A 16,945-nucleotide genomic window follows, 5' to 3' on the forward strand; every position below is an offset into this window, starting at 1 on the left:
GTTAGCTTGCTGTTAACCTAACAGTTACTTTTTACATAACGTGACTCAGTCCGTTTAAAAATGTTGAACCACCTGAAACAAACATTCAAACGAGATCTATGTTGACTACTTACCCAACGGCGCAGCGCAGACTACTTATGTTTCCTTTGGTTAGCTGGTCCGTTGATACCACCATTCTCTGCCAGTCTGTCTTCTTCCTCTTTTGTTTCAACGCTCCAAGGCGTATTACTGCCCTCCACAGGTTGGGCACAAGTGTAAGAAGGCGGGGGGGGGGGGGGGGCTGGGGTGAGGGAGTGGGAGGCTGTACCTGCTCTTGGATCAGATGGCGCGAGGGGAATCCGTTACCCCCCAGTGTCAGGTTCAAACTCCTGTGACACTTATAAAAACACTTAAGTACAGAAGAGACAGACAACAATATTTAAAGTTTCTCGCAGCGAGGAGAATGAAACAACATACCCAGTGACATGCTGCTCCACTCTGAGTATGCCATTCATGCACCTCTCTTTTTATTTTCTTTAGGAGGTCCCTAATACATGGTTGTGCATCTCTAAGGGGAGGGGGAAGCAAGCAGTTGCACAAGCTGTACTTGTTGTCTATGTGTGTGTGTGTATGTGAGAATAATTACTTTTTGTGCATGTGTTCTTATCTCGGCACATTTTGCATGATGAAACTTCTTCAAGGTTGCTGCTGGCATTTCCAGGCACCTGCAAGATTAGTGGTGTTGGGAGTAGCTGGTCAGCGCCTGGGAATGCTGCTTCAAAACACTCAAGGCTATTGTCTAAGCAAAAGGATATATAAGGGTGATAACACTATAATGATTGACTTTACATTTTATTCTAACATTAACTAGCGCTATAATAATTGTATTTACATTTTATTCTAACACCCAGTCCCCTACCAACTCGGGCCACATAGGCCCTTTGCTGTTGGGAGTCAGAGAATTTGCTTGACGACGCCCCACTACTTACGCCACCAAGGGAGTCACCTGCGGAAAAAGAAGGCCAATGGGAAGATATACTGGCGGACATCAGCTTCGACAGTTCTATGTCCGGCTCAATCAGCGGGAGCCAAAAGCAACTGGTCCAGCGTCATCGGCACACCAACTTGCCGTTCGGAAGAGATTCGTCATCCTGGGAGATTCCAATCTGTCCCAGTTCCCACCAAATGACTTCCCAGACCTGCAGGTGGACAGCTTTTTCCGGGGGACACCTTCAGGAATGCCAAAGACCTTCTTGCCAAGGCAATCGTTCCCACAAAGGTGGAAAAACTGGTGTTGTCCTTCGGGATCAACAGAAGAACCCGGAAGCACAAACACCCCACCTTTGCTAACTTGTGACTCTATTGTCAGGAGAAGACAGCATGAACACTTCAGTTCATCCTAACCCCTGACTCCAACCCCGGACCCTAACCCTAACCCTAACCCTGGTTGTCAACGGGGGATCATCACTTGTGGTTAATACAAAGTCACAAGTCATTGGCTACTTAAAGCCAGCGGCCCTTGTTTTTAAAAGTCAGTCCGTGGTCCCTGCTGCCATTCTACTTGGTGAATAGCCCCATCTAGTGGTCACTTTACTGTACTGCTGTTTCCACTTGCTATGTAAAGCCAACTAGTGGTCACTTTATAGTACTGCTATTCTACTCTACTCTGTTAATAGCACCATCTAGTGGTCACTTTAATGTACCGCTGCTACTCTACTCGGTAAATATCACCATCTAGTGGTCAATTTAATGTACTGCTATTCCTACTTGCTATGCACTGCCAACTAGGGGTCACTGTAATCTACTGCTGTTTCTACTTGGTATGTACCGCCAACTCGTGGTCATCATGCACGTCACATGGCCTACTACAATTTGAGCTTGCAAGTGCAGTAATATCAGAACTGAAAATGACAGATGAGCACAAACTGACAACATGTACATTGTGCAAATGTGGCAAACTAATACATGACTCACGTGGCAAAGAACACTTTCTGGCAGTGTGATCTGGACAATTCTAAATGGGACAGGAAGACAATGGTTGAGAGAAGTTAACAAGGGGCACTTTCTATAATTGTTTTTGCACAGGTAAATGCTTTGTGGTCAACATTCACCCACCAACTGTAAAATACAATTTTAGGTCAAATTCCCAATTTTAGCACGAACTATATACTAGCTATGACTGTCCGGCCAGCCTAGATGTTGAACAATGGGTGACTTTTTCTCTCCTAAGACTCCTAACTCTCTTCTAAGTTATGACATATGCACTCACACACATCAACTGATGAGATGATAATTAAACTAATTGAATCCCTGAAAGCAACACATCAAGCTGTTGAGTAACACTATCAAAAACAAGACCAAAAAAAAACGTCCCTTCTTAAATGACTGGGGTCAATATCTGGCCCCATAGTACTACTGCACCTTTGTTTATTTAACTAACTATAAACGTTAGCTAAACCATTTGTTTGCTAGAAGGTTAGCCAAAACACTTGTTAGCCAGAACATTAGCACAGTTCAAATAGGCACTTTTGCAAATTTACCATTGGCTTAGCTCACAATACGTCTGTGGTAATGTTGGTTTAATACGAGAATATTACATGATAGAGATAAAGACATGCTACTCACCAGTGACGAAAGCGCACTGCTGCTGCGACTGCGGACTGCTGCCGTCGGCGGGGTTTGGAAGAAATTCAAAATAAAAGCGCGCGCGCCAAGTGACTGTTACGTGCATCTAAAAATGTACAATAACGTCATACCATTTGTCAACAACATTCCTGCACATGAGGAGCAAATTGCCAGCACATGTCAACAACAACAAAATATAATCATTCACAAAAACAGGACTGGGGCTGCTCTTGGATCAGCTCACCTTGTACAGTATCTACAGTTAATGTCTATAGATATTGTGTTATTAGGAAAATATAGCTAGCCGAAAGCATGTTGATTGTGAGTATGCTCAAAGACAATGTCACTAGAAAAGTCTGATGCAAGACTCCCCTGGTGCACTCTACTTTTATGGCGTTCAATGAAGAGTATACATTTGTGCTAACTCTAGCACCATGTGTTGTGTCTATTTAAAAGTTAAATGATCTGGTTAGATAATTATTTTATATACTATACCTCTGTCTCGTGCTTTTTTAAGTGTGATCTTATGTGACTGAGGAGTACAGACTGAAAATGGTTGCTCAGATGTGCATAAGGGACACTAAAAAGTCACAAGTTCCTGATTTTCCCTTGCACCGCTGTTTTGTTTTTGAGTATGATATCTTGACAGGTGACTACTCAGCGCACCAAGTGTCTGAAATGTGCACATGCAATCATCATGGAGGCATGGGAGTGGGCTCATTTTTGAAAAGTGGTTGTGCTGCAATCTAGTGTTTAACTAGATGTTCTAGTGGTAAAAAAAAGCTGAACAGAACTTACAGTGCCAAGTCACGTTCGTTGCAGCAACCTGAAAACACACACAAAATATTATTTGACAGGGCACCACTTTTGAAGTTTAAACCTCTGTCAGAGCTAGCAAAGTACAACAGAACACACCGACATTGCTTCAAACAATATTATGTGTTAGCCTGTTAAACTATTCAATCTGAAACATTTTACACACACACACACACCCTGAATGTTGAACCTGAATTTGCCAACAAATAGTTTAACGTCTGTCACGATCGGGTTTCACCCCCTCGTGACAGCTCTTAGTTTTCCTCAGTTCCTTGTTCATGCCCTTGTTTTGTATTTCCTTCCTGTGTTGCTCTGTTGTGTTTTCAGTTGATGTCCATTATCTCCCGCACCCGTTTCTCATTATTTGTGCTGCCTATTTGGTTCAGGTGCGCGCTCCTTTCTTTGTTGGGTCATTGATGTTGTTTTCTCTGTTGAACATGCTAGTGCGTTCGTCTGCTGCATAGTATCAACAATAAATGCCTTTTTACCTGCTATTGGGTCCTCATCTCTGCATCCTGGGGTCGTGCCGTAAAGCTCCCAAGCCGGAACGTGACAACCTCTCTGTGCTAACCACAAAAAAGAAAAATAATTATCTAACCAGATCATTTAACTTTGAGACAGACACAACATGTGGTGCTAAAGTTAGCTTTCTGCTGCAGAGAATAACTTTTAGCTACACAAACACAACACATGGTGCTGGAGTTAGCTTTCTGCTTGTTTAAAGCATCGGCAGCTTACCGGAGCAAAGGTAGCTTAACACACAGCCAGTGCAATCCTAGCCTCAAGAGGCTGACACTGCACTTCCTGCAAGCCCTCCAAAATGCACGCCAGGTCCTCAACAACCAACCCCGCTGCAAATTAAAACAACCATGGCTGCGGTCACATGATGCACCGTCACCGGTACACGCCCAGTAATTTTATGCCTACCTTTCACATACGCTGCTGATGGCACGACAGACCAGAGCACGCCACCGGAGCGCGCCAACACAGCCTCGACAGGTGAACAGCAAGGAACAATGAGCGCCCCGGTGACGCCAAGACCCATCAATAACCCTGGCACCGCCTCGCAATCGAGCCCCAACAGCTGATGCCAATTCAGGTGGAAGTGCAACAACGCTCAACCTACCAAAAATGCTGCACATGTAATTCATGTGGCAGCAAGAATATCTGTATTCATTAGTGCAGTCCAAAAAAGGAAAAGCAAGGCGATGGGGGCAGAAGGCATACCATGGAGCAGTCCAGAGACAAAAAAACTCCCAAAAACAGCTGGAGGAGGTCGCGGTCCACTGCGTAGTACACTGAAAAAAAATTTGGAGTGCCATTTACTTGAGAAAAGCTAGGTAACAATTTGCACGCACAATTCCCAAGCAACTTTTCCTTGGGAAATATTCTGGTCAAATTTACTTTTTTTGAATGAAAAAGGTACTCTTTGCTAGTAAATTTGACCCCAAACTACCTTTGAATCTACTTCAAAATCCATATAAATGTACTCGCTTTCCAGGGTTGTTTAACTAGTTTTCCCTGACTTTATTTGGAGCAATTTATAAGTAATATTTACATGATTTAAGCTACCACCTACACCACTTTTCTAATATGATTGTGTAGTATTTTTTTAAGATGGCCTTCTTTGAATGAAATGATCTTAACACATCTTCTGCAAAACATTATTTCAAACCAGAACAGCTTCACTGCATTTGCAGTAAAGCTGTATTTACTTCCAGATGACGGTGCACAAAAACACAACACAGCCACAAGTTGAGGCACCTGTGAAATGAATTCAACATTTCATAACTAAACCATAGACCTGGGATTTATTCCCTTAATTGGGAATCGTATTATTAGAATGATTATTTTTTGACTTCCACTTTCCTCATGCAGGTATGGACTTCCCACACTAGTGTGCCAGACGCCTCCTTCTGGACGTTTGGTGTCTACTATACACTCAATTGGAGTCCACCTGCAGTAAATTCAGTTGATTGGACATGATTCGGAAATATACTAACTGTCTATATAAGGTCCCACAGTTGACTGTGCATGTCAGAGCACAAACGCCAAGCATGAAGTCAAAAGAACTGTCTGTAGACCTGCGAGACAGGATTGTCTTGAGGCACAAATCTGGGGAAGGATACAGAAACATTTCTGCTGCTTTGAAGGTCCCAATGAGCACAGTGGCCTCCATCCCTACAGTGAAGCATGGTGGTGGCAGCATCATGCTGTGGGGATGTTTTTCAGCAGCAGGAACTGGCAGACTAGTCAGGATAGAAGGAAAAATGAATGCAGCAATATATAGAGATATCCTGGATGAAAATATTGCTGCATTCATTTTTACTTCTATCCTGGCTAGTCGAATAATGGGGGCCACTGTGCTCATTGGGACCTTCAAAGCAGCAGAAATTTTTCTGTATCCTTCCCCAGATTTGTGCCTCAAGACAATCCTGTCTCGCAGGTCTACAGACAGTTCTTTTGACTTCATGCTTGGCGTTTGTGCTCCAACATGCACAGTCAACTGTGGGACCTTATATAGACAGTTATTATATTTCCAAATCATGTCCAATCAACTGAATTTACTGCAGGTGGACTCCAATTAAGCTGTAGAAAGATCTCAAGGATGATCAGTGGAAAAAAGATGCACCTGAGCTCAATTTTGAGCTTCATGGCAAAGGCTGTGAATACTTATGTAAATGTGATTTTTTTGTTTTCTATTTTTAATAAATTCAAAAAAGTAAAAAAAAAAAAACCTTTTTCACATTGTCATAATGGAGTATTTTGAGCTAAGAGATTAAATTAATACAATTGGGAATGAGGCTGTAACATGACAAAATGTGGAAAAAGTGAAGCGCTGTGAATACTTTCCGGATGTACTGTATGTGCCCTGGGATTGGCTGGCCACCGGTCCAGGGTGTACCCCGCCTCTCGCCCCAAATTAGGCTCCAGCATACCCCCACCCTAGTGAGGATAAGAGACATAGAAAATGAATGAATAACTAAACCATGTTGGTGTCATTCAACAGCTGTACTGTAATCTTACCTTGTCTAAGCTGTTGGGACCAAATTCTTGAGCGTCAACATCCTTCAGTATTCTGTTAAATGGATGGAGAATGCTGCACATGTAATTCATGTGGCAGCCAGAATATCTGTATTCATTAGTGCAGTCCAAAAAAGGAAAAGCAAGGCGATGGGGGCAGAAGGCATACCATGGAGCAGTCCAGAGACAAAAGAACTCCCAAAAACAGCTGGAGGAGGTCGCGGTCCACTGGGCAGTACACTGAAAAAAAATTTGGAGTGCCATTTACTTGAGAAAAGCTAGGTAACAATTTGCACGCACAATTCCCAAGCAACTTTTCCTTGGGAAATACTCTGGTCAAATTTACTTTTTTTGAATGAAAAAGGTACTCTTTGCTAGTAAATTTGACCCCAAACTACCTTTGAATCTACTTCAAAATCCATATAAATGTACTCTCTTTTCAGGATTGTTTAACTAGTTTTCCCTGACTTTATTTGGAGCAAATTATAAGTAATATTTACATGATTTAAGCTACCACCTACACCACTTTTCTAATATGATTGTGTAGTATTTTTTTTTAAGATGGCCTTCTTTGAATGAAATGATCTTAACACATCTTCTACAAAACATTATTTCAAACCAGAACAGCTTCACTGCATTTACTTCCAGATGGCGGTGCACAAAAACGCAACACAGCCACAGGTTGAGGCACCTGTGAAATTAATTCAACATTTCATAACTAAACCAAAGACCTGGGATTTATTCCCTTAATTGGGAATCGTATTATTAGAATGATTATTTTTGACTTCCACTTTCCTCATGCAGGTATGGACTTCCCACACTAGTGTGCCAGTCGCCTCCTTCTGGACGTTTGGTGTCTACTATACACTCAGTTGGAGTCCACCTGCAGTAAATTCAGTTGATTGGACATGATTTGGAAATATAATAACTGTCTATATAAGGTCCCACAGTTGACTGTGCATGTCAGAGCACAAACGCCAAGCATGAAGTCAAAAGAACTGTCTGTAGACCAGCGAGACAGGATTGTCTTGAGGCACAAATCTGGGGAAGGATACAGAAACACTTCTGCTGCTTTGAAGGTCCCAATGAGCACAGTGGCCTCCATCCCTACAGTGAAGCATGGTGGTGGCAGCATCATGCTGTGGGGATGTTTTTCAGCAGCAGGAACTGGCAGACTAGTCAGGGTAGAAGGAAAAATGAATGCAACAATATATAGAGATATCCTGGATGAAAATATTGCTGCATTCATTTTTCCCTTCTATCCTGGCTAGTCGAATAATGGGGGCCACTGTGCTCATTGGGACCTTCAAAGCAGCAGAAATGTTTCTGTATCCTTCCCCAGATTTGTGCCTCAAGACAATCCTGTCTCGCAGGTCTACAGACAGTTCTTTTGACTTCATGCTTGGCGTTTGTGCTCTGACATGCACAGTCTTACTGCAGGTGGACTCCAATTGAGCTGTAGAAAGATCTCAAGGATGATCAGTGGAAAAAAGATGCACCTGAGCTCAATTTTGAGCTTCATGGCAAAGGCTGTGAATACTTATGTAAATGTGATTTTTTTGTTTTCTATTTTTAATGAATTCAAAAAAGTAAAAAAAAAAAACTTTTTCACATTGTCATAATGGAGTATTTTGTGTAGAATTTTGAGCTAAGAGATTAAATTAATACAAATGGGAATGAGGCTGTAACATGACAAAATGTGGAAAAAGTGAAGCGCTGTGAATACTTTCCGGATGTACTGTATGTGCCCTGGGATTGGCTGGCCACCGGTCCAGGGTGTACCCCGCCTCTCGCCCCAAATCAGGCTCCAGCATACCCCCACCCTAGTGAGGATAAGAGACATAGAAAATGAATGAATAACTAAACCATGTTGGTGTCATTCAACAGCTGTACTGTAATCTTACCTTGTCTAAGCTGTTGGGACCAAATTCTTGAGCGTCAACATCCTTCAGTATTCTGTTAAATGGATGGAGAATGCTGCACATGTAATTCATGTGGCAGCCAGAATATCTGTATTCATTAGTGCAGTCCAAAAAAGGAAAAGCAAGGCGATGGGGGCAGAAGGCATACCATGGAGCAGTCCAGAGACAAAAGAACTCCCAAAAGCAGCTGGAGGAGGTCGCGGTCCACTGGACAGTACACTGAAAAAAATTTGGAGTGCCATTTACTTGAGAAAAGCTAGGTAACAATTTGCACGCACAATTCCCAAGCAACTTTTCCTTGGGAAATACTCTGGTCAAATTTACTTTTTTTGAATGAAAAAGGTACTCTTTGCTAGTAAATTTGACCCCAAACTACCTTTGAATCTACTTCAAAATCCATATAAATGTACTCGCTTTTCAGGATTGTTTAACTAGTTTTCCCTGACTTTATTTGGAGCAAATTATAAGTAATATTTACATGATTTAAGCTACCACCTACACCACTTTTCTAATATGATTGTGTAGTATTTTTTTAAGATGGCCTTCTTTGAATGAAATGATCTTAACACATCTTCTACAAAACATTATTTCAAACCAGAACAGCTTCACTGCATTTGTACTAAAGCTGTATTTACTTCCAGATAGCGGTGCACAAAAACACAACACAGCCACAGGTTGAGGCACCTGTGAAATTAATTCAACATTTCATAACTAAACCAAAGACCTGGGATTTATTCCCTTAATTGGGAATCGTATTATTAGAATGATTATTTTTTGACTTCCACTTTCCTCATGCAGGTATGGACTTCCCACACTAGTGTGCCAGACGCCTCCTTCTGGACGTTTGGTGTCTACTATACACACAATTGGAGTCCACCTGCAGTAAATTCAGTTGATTGGACATGATTTGGAAATATAATAACTGTCTATATAAGGTCCCACAGTTGACTGTGCATGTCAGAGCACAAACGCCAAGCATGAAGTCAAAAGAACTGTCTGTAGACCAGCGAGACAGGATTGTCTTGAGGCACAAATCTGGGGAAGGATACAGAAACATTTCTGCTGCTTTGAAGGTCCCAATGAGCACAGTGGCCCCCATTATTCGACTAGTCAGGATAGAAGGAAAAATGAATGCAGCAATATTTTCATCCAGGATATCTCTATATATTGTTGCATTCATTTTTCCTTCTATCCTGACTAGTCTGCCAGTTCCTGCTGCTGAAAAACATCCCCACAGCATGATGCTGCCACCACCATGCTTCACTGTAGGGATGGAGGCCACTGTGCTCATTGGGACCTTCAAAGCAGCAGAAATGTTTCTGTATCCTTCCCCAGATTTGTGCCTCAAGACAATCCTGTCTCGCAGGTCTACAGACAGTTCTTTTGACTTCATGCTTGGCGTTTGTGCTCTGACATGCACAGTCAACTGTGGGACCTTATATAGACAGTTATTATCTCAAGGATGATCAGTGGAAAAAAGATGCACCTGAGCTCAATTTTGAGCTTCATGGCAAAGGCTGTGAATGCTTATGTAAATGTGATTTTTTTGTTTTCTATTTTTAATAAATTCAAAAAAGTAAAAAAAAAAAAACCTTTTTCACATTGTCATAATGGAGTATTTTGAGCTAAGAGATTAAATTAATACAATTGGGAATGAGGCTGTAACATGACAAAATGTGGAAAAAGTGAAGCGCTGTGAATACTTTCCGGATGTACTGTATGTGCCCTGGGATTGGCTGGCCACCGGTCCAGGGTGTACCCCGCCTCTCGCCCCAAATCAGGCTCCAGCATACCCCCACCCTAGTGAGGATAAGAGACATAGAAAATGAATGAATAACTAAACCATGTTGGTGTCATTCAACAGCTGTACTGTAATCTTACCTTGTCTAAGCTGTTGGGACCAAATTCTTGAGCGTCAACATCCTTCAGTATTCTGTTAAATGGATGGAGAATGCTGCACATGTAATTCATGTGGCAGCTAGAATATCTGTATTCATTAGTGCAGTCCAAAAAAGGAAAAGCAAGGCGATGGGGGCAGAAGGCATACCATGGAGCAGTCCAGAGACAAAAGAACTCCCAAAAACAGCTGGAGGAGGTCGCGGTCCACTGGGCAGTACACTGAAAAAAAATTTGGAGTGCCATTTACTTGAGAAAAGCTAGGTAACAATTTGCACGCACAATTCCCAAGCAACTTTTCCTTTGGGAAATACTCTGGTCAAATTTACTTTTTTTGAATGAAAAAGGTACTCTTTGCTAGTAAATTTGACCCCAAACTACCTTTGAATCTACTTCAAAATCCATATAAATGTACTCGCTTTTCAGGATTGTTTAACTAGTTTTCCCTGACTTTATTTGGAGCAAATTATAAGTAATATTTACATGATTTAAGCTACCACCTACACCACTTTTCTAATATGATTGTGTAGTATTTTTTTTAAGATGGCCTTCTTTGAATGAAATGATCTTAACACATCTTCTACAAAACATTATTTCAAACCAGAACAGCTTCACTGCATTTGTACTAAAGCTGTATTTACTTCCAGATGGCGGTGCACAAAAACACAACACAGCCACAGGTTGAGGCACCTGTGAAATTAATTCAACATTTCATAACTAAACCAAAGACCTGGGATTTATTCCCTTAATTGGGAATCGTATTATTAGAATGATTATTTTTGACTTCCACTTTCCTCATGCAGGTATGGACTTCCCACACTACTGTGCCAGTCGCCTCCTTCTGGACGTTTGGTGTCTACTATACACTCAGTTGGAGTCCACCTGCAGTAAATTCAGTTGATTGGACATGATTTGGAAATATAATAACTGTCTATATAAGGTCCCACAGTTGACTGTGCATGTCAGAGCACAAACGCCAAGCATGAAGTCAAAAGAACTGTCTGTAGACCAGCGAGACAGGATTGTCTTGAGGCACAAATCTGGGGAAGGATACAGAAACACTTCTGCTGCTTTGAAGGTCCCAATGAGCACAGTGGCCTCCATCCCTACAGTGAAGCATGGTGGTGGCAGCATCATGCTGTGGGGATGTTTTTCAGCAGCAGGAACTGGCAGACTAGTCAGGATAGAAGGAAAAATGAATGCAACAACATATAGAGATATCCTGGATGAAAATATTGCTGCATTCATTTTTCCTTCTATCCTGGCTAGTCGAATAATGGGGGCCACTGTGCTCATTGGGACCTTCAGAGCAGCAGAAATGTTTCTGTAGCCTTCCCCAGATTTGTGCCTCAAGACAATCCTGTCTCGCAGGTCTACAGACAGTTCTTTTGACTTCATGCTTGGCGTTTGTGCTCTGACATGCACAGTCTTACTGCAGGTGGACTCCAATTAAGCTGTAGAAAGATCTCAAGGGTGATCAGTGTAAAAAAGATGCACCTGAGCTCAATTTTGAGCTTCATGGCAAAGGCTGTGAATACTTATGTAAATGTGATTTTTTTGTTTTCTATTTTTAATAAAATCAAAAAAGTAAAAAAAAAAACTTTTTCACATTGTCATAATGGAGTATTTTGTGTAGAATTTTGAGCTAAGAGATTAAATTAATACAATTGGGAATGAGGCTGTAACTTGACAAAATGTGGAAAAAGTGAAGCGCTGTGAATACTTTCCGGATGTACTGTATGTGCCCTGGGATTGGCTGGCCACCGGTCCAGGGTGTACCCCGCCTCTCGCCCCAAATCAGGCTCCAGCATACCCCCACCCTAGTGAGGATAAGAGACATAGAAAATGAATGAATAACTAAACCATGTTGGTGTCATTCAACAGCTGTACTGTAATCTTACCTTGTCTAAGCTGTTGGGACCAAATTCTTGAGCGTCAACATCCTTCAGTATTCTGTTAAATGGATGGAGAATGCTGCACATGTAATTCATGTGGCAGCCAGAATATCTGTATTCATTAGTGCAGTCCAAAAAAGGAAAAGCAAGGCGATGGGGGCAGAAGGCATACCATGGAGCAGTCCAGAGACAAAAGAACTCCCAAAAACAGCTGGAGGAGGTCGCGGTCCACTGGGCAGTACACTGAAAAAAATTTGGAGTGCCATTTACTTGAGAAAAGCTAGGTAACAATTTGCACGCACAATTCCCAAGCAACTTTTCCTTGGGAAATACTCTGGTCAAATTTACTTTTTTTGAATGAAAAAGGTACTCTTTGCTAGTAAATTTGACCCCAAACTACCTTTGAATCTACTTCAAAATCCATATAAATGTACTCGCTTTTCAGGATTGTTTAACTAGTTTTCCCTGACTTTATTTGGAGCAATTTATAAGTAATATTTACATGATTTAAGCTACCACCTACACCACTTTTCTAATATGATTGTGTAGTATTTTTTTAAGATGGCCTTCTTTGAATGAAATGATCTTAACACATCTTCTACAAAACATTTCAAACCAGAACAGCTTCACTGCATTTGTACTAAAGCTGTATTTACTTCCAGATGGCGGTGCACAAAAACACAACACAGCCACAGGTTGAGGCACCTGTGAAATTAATTCAACATTTCATAACTAAACCAAAGACCTGGGATTTATTCCCTTAATTGGGAATCGTATTATTAGAATGATTATTTTTGACTTCCACTTTCCTCATGCAGGTATGGACTTCCCACACTAGTGTGCCAGTCGCCTCCTTCTGGACGTTTGGTGTCTACTATACACTCAATTGGAGTCCACCTGCAGTAAATTCAGTTGATTGGACATGATTTGGAAATATAATAACTGTCTATATAAGGTCCCACAGTTGACTGTGCATGTCAGAGCACAAACGCCAAGCATGAAGTCAAAAGAACTGTCTGTAGACCTGCGAGACAGGATTGTCTTGAGGCACAAATCTGGGGAAGGATACAGAAACATTTCTGCTGCTTTGAAGGTCCCAATGAGCACAGTGGCCCCCATTATTCGACTAGCCAGGATACAAGGAAAAATGAATGCAGTAATATTTTCATCCAGGATATCTCTATATATTGCTGCATTCATTTTTCCTTCTATCCTGACTAGTCTGCCAGTTCCTGCTGCTGAAAAACATCCCCACAGCATGATGCTGCCACCACCATGCTTCACTGTAGGGATGGAGGCCACTGTGCTCATTGGGACCTTCAAAGCAGCAGAAATGTTTCTGTATCCTTCCCCAGATTTGTGCCTCAAGACAATCCTGTCTCGCAGGTCTACAGACAGTTCTTTTGACTTCATGCTTGGCGTTTGTGCTCTGACATGCACAGTCAACTGTGGGACCTTATATAGACAGTTATTATCTCAAGGATGATCAGTGGAAAAAAGATGCACCTGAGCTCAATTTTGAGCTTCATGGCAAAGGCTGTGAATACTTATGTAAATGTGATTTTTTTGTTTTCTATTTTTAATAAATTCAAAAACGTAAAAAAAAAAAACCTTTTTCACATTGTCATAATGGAGTATTTTGAGCTAAGAGATTAAATTAATACAATTGGGAATGAGGCTGTAACATGACAAAATGTGGAAAAAGTGAAGCGCTGTGAATACTTTCCGGATGTACTGTATGTGCCCTGGGATTGGCTGGCCACCGGTCCAGGGTGTACCCCGCCTCTCGCCCCAAATCAGGCTCCAGCATACCCCCACCCTAGTGAGGATAAGAGACATAGAAAATGAATGAATAACTAAACCATGTTGGTGTCATTCAACAGCTGTACTGTAATCTTACCTTGTCTAAGCTGTTGGGACCAAATTCTTGAGCGTCAACATCCTTCAGTATTCTGTTAAATGGATGGAGAATGCTGCACATGTAATTCATGTGGCAGCCAGAATATCTGTATTCATTAGTGCAGTCCAAAAAAGGAAAAGCAAGGCGATGGGGGCAGACGGCATACCATGGAGCAGTCCAGAGACAAAAGAACTCCCAAAAGCAGCTGGAGGAGGTCGCGGTCCACTGGGCAGTACACTGAAAAAAATTTGGAGTGCCATTTACTTGAGAAAAGCTAGGTAACAATTTGCACGCACAATTCCCAAGCAACTTTTCCTTGGGAAATACTCTGGTCAAATTTAATTTTTTTGAATGAAAAAGGTACTCTTTGCTAGTAAATTTGACCCCAAACTACCTTTGAATCTACTTCAAAATCCATATAAATGTACTCGCTTTTCAGGATTGTTTAACTAGTTTTCCCTGACTTTATTTGGAGCAAATTATAAGTAATATTTACATGATTTAAGCTACCACCTACACCACTTTTCTAATATGATTGTGTAGTATTTTTTTTAAGATGGCCTTCTTTGAATGAAATGATCTTAACACATCTTCTACAAAACATTATTTCAAACCAGAACAGCTTCACTGCATTTGTACTAAAGCTGTATTTACTTCCAGATGGCGGTGCACAAAAACACAACACAGCCACAGGTTGAGGCACCTGTGAAATTAATTCAACATTTCATAACTAAACCAAAGACCTGGGATTTATTCCCTTAATTGGGAATCGTATTATTAGAATGATTATTTTTGACTTCCACTTTCCTCATGCAGGTATGGACTTCCCACACTAGTGTGCCAGTCGCCTCCTTCTGGACGTTTGGTGTCTACTATACACTCAGTTGGAGTCCACCTGCAGTAAATTCAGTTGATTGGACATGATTTGGAAATATAATAACTGTCTATATAAGGTCCCACAGTTGACTGTGCATGTCAGAGCACAAACGCCAAGCATGAAGTCAAAAGAACTGTCTGTAGACCAGCGAGACAGGATTGTCTTGAGGCACAAATCTGGGGAAGGATACAGAAACACTTCTGCTGCTTTGAAGGTCCCAATGAGCACAGTGGCCCCCATTATTCGACTAGTCAGGATAGAAGGAAAAATGAATGCAGCAATATTTTCATCCAGGATATCTCTATATATTGTTGCATTCATTTTTCCTTCTATCCTGACTAGTCTGCCAGTTCCTGCTGCTGAAAAACATCCCCACAGCATGATGCTGCCACCACCATGCTTCACTGTAGGGATGGAGGCCACTGTGCTCATTGGGACCTTCAAAGCAGCAGAAATGTTTCTGTATCCTTCCCCAGATTTGTGCCTCAAGACAATCCTGTCTCGCAGGTCTACAGACAGTTCTTTTGACTTCATGCTTGGCGTTTGTGCTCTGACATGCACAGTCAACTGTGGGACCTTATATAGACAGTTATTATCTCAAGGATGATCAGTGGAAAAAAGATGCACCTGAGCTCAATTTTGAGCTTCATGGCAAAGGCTGTGAATACTTATGTAAATGTGATTTTTTTGTTTTCTATTTTTAATAAATTCAAAAAAGTAAAAAAAAAAAAAATTTTTCACATTGTCATAATGGAGTATTTTGAGCTAAGAGATTAAATTAATACAATTGGGAATGAGGCTGTAACATGACAAAATGTGGAAAAAGTGAAGCGCTGTGAATACTTTCCGGATGTACTGTATGTGCCCTGGGATTGGCTGGCCACCGGTCCAGGGTGTACCCCGCCTCTCGCCCCAAATCAGGCTCCAGCATACCCCCACCCTAGTGAGGATAAGAGACATAGAAAATGAATGAATAACTAAACCATGTTGGTGTCATTCAACAGCTGTACTGTAATCTTACCTTGTCTAAGCTGTTGGGACCAAATTCTTGAGCGTCAACATCCTTCAGTATTCTGTTAAATGGATGGAGAATGCTGCACATGTAATTCATGTGGCAGCCAGAATATCTGTATTCATTAGTGCAGTCCAAAAAAGGAAAAGCAAGGCGATGGGGGCAGAAGGCATACCATGGAGCAGTCCAGAGACAAAAGAACTCCCAAAAACAGCTGGAGGAGGTCGCGGTCCACTGGGCAGTACACTGAAAAAAATTTGGAGTGCCATTTACTTGAGAAAAGCTAGGTAACAATTTGCACGCACAATTCCCAAGCAACTTTTCCTTGGGAAATACTCTGGTCAAATTTACTTTTTTTGAATGAAAAAGGTACTCTTTGCTAGTAAATTTGACCCCAAACTACCTTTGAATCTACTTCAAAATCCATATAAATGTACTCGCTTTTCAGGATTGTTTAACTAGTTTTCCCTGACTTTATTTGGAGCAAATTATAAGTAATATTTACATGATTTAAGCTACCACCTACACCACTTTTCTAATATGATTGTGTAGTATTTTTTTAAGATGGCCTTCTTTGAATGAAATGATCTTAACACATCTTCTACAAAACATTTCAAACCAGAACAGCTTCACTGCATTTGTACTAAAGCTGTATTTACTTCCAGATGGCGGTGCACAAAAACACAACACAGCCACAGGTTGAGGCACCTGTGAAATTAATTCAACATTTCATAACTAAACCAAAGACCTGGGATTTATTCCCTTAATTGGGAATTGTATTATTAGAATGATTATTTTTTGACTTCCACTTTCCTCATGCAGGTATGGACTTCCCACACTAGTGTGCCAGACGCCTCCTTCTGGACGTTTGGTGTCTACTATACACACAATTGGAGTCCACCTGCAGTAAATTCAGTTGATTGGACATGATTTGGAAATATAATAACTGTCTATATAAGGTCCCACAGTTGACTGTGCATGTCAGAGCACAAACGCCAA

General features: G+C 41.3%; 1 long non-coding RNA gene across 3 annotated transcripts; it reads right to left on the bottom strand.

Annotated features, from left to right (window-relative positions):
* Positions 1-417: 417 nt before the first annotated feature.
* LOC144899613 (uncharacterized) lies at positions 418-4,686 on the bottom strand. 3 transcript variants are annotated; one of them, XR_013627885.1, is made up of 6 exons: positions 4,648-4,686; positions 4,348-4,554; positions 4,159-4,271; positions 3,909-3,986; positions 3,403-3,430; positions 418-2,710 (listed from the first exon to the last, which is right to left on the bottom strand). It is a non-coding gene; the product is annotated as an uncharacterized LOC144899613 (long non-coding RNA). The 3 variants fall into 3 exon arrangements; XR_013627886.1 differs by lacking the exon at positions 4,648-4,686 and having other exon boundaries at positions 418-1,993; positions 2,605-2,710; positions 4,348-4,597; XR_013627884.1 differs by lacking the exon at positions 4,648-4,686 and having other exon boundaries at positions 4,348-4,597.
* Between the last annotated feature and the right edge of the window lie 12,259 nt (positions 4,687-16,945).

The sequence above is a fragment of the Doryrhamphus excisus genome, linkage group LG8 (genome assembly GCF_037039965.1).
Source record: "Doryrhamphus excisus strain RoL-2023G ecotype Guam linkage group LG8, RoL_Dexc_Guam_v1.1, whole genome shotgun sequence".
NCBI lineage: Eukaryota > Metazoa > Chordata > Actinopteri > Syngnathiformes > Syngnathidae > Doryrhamphus > Doryrhamphus excisus.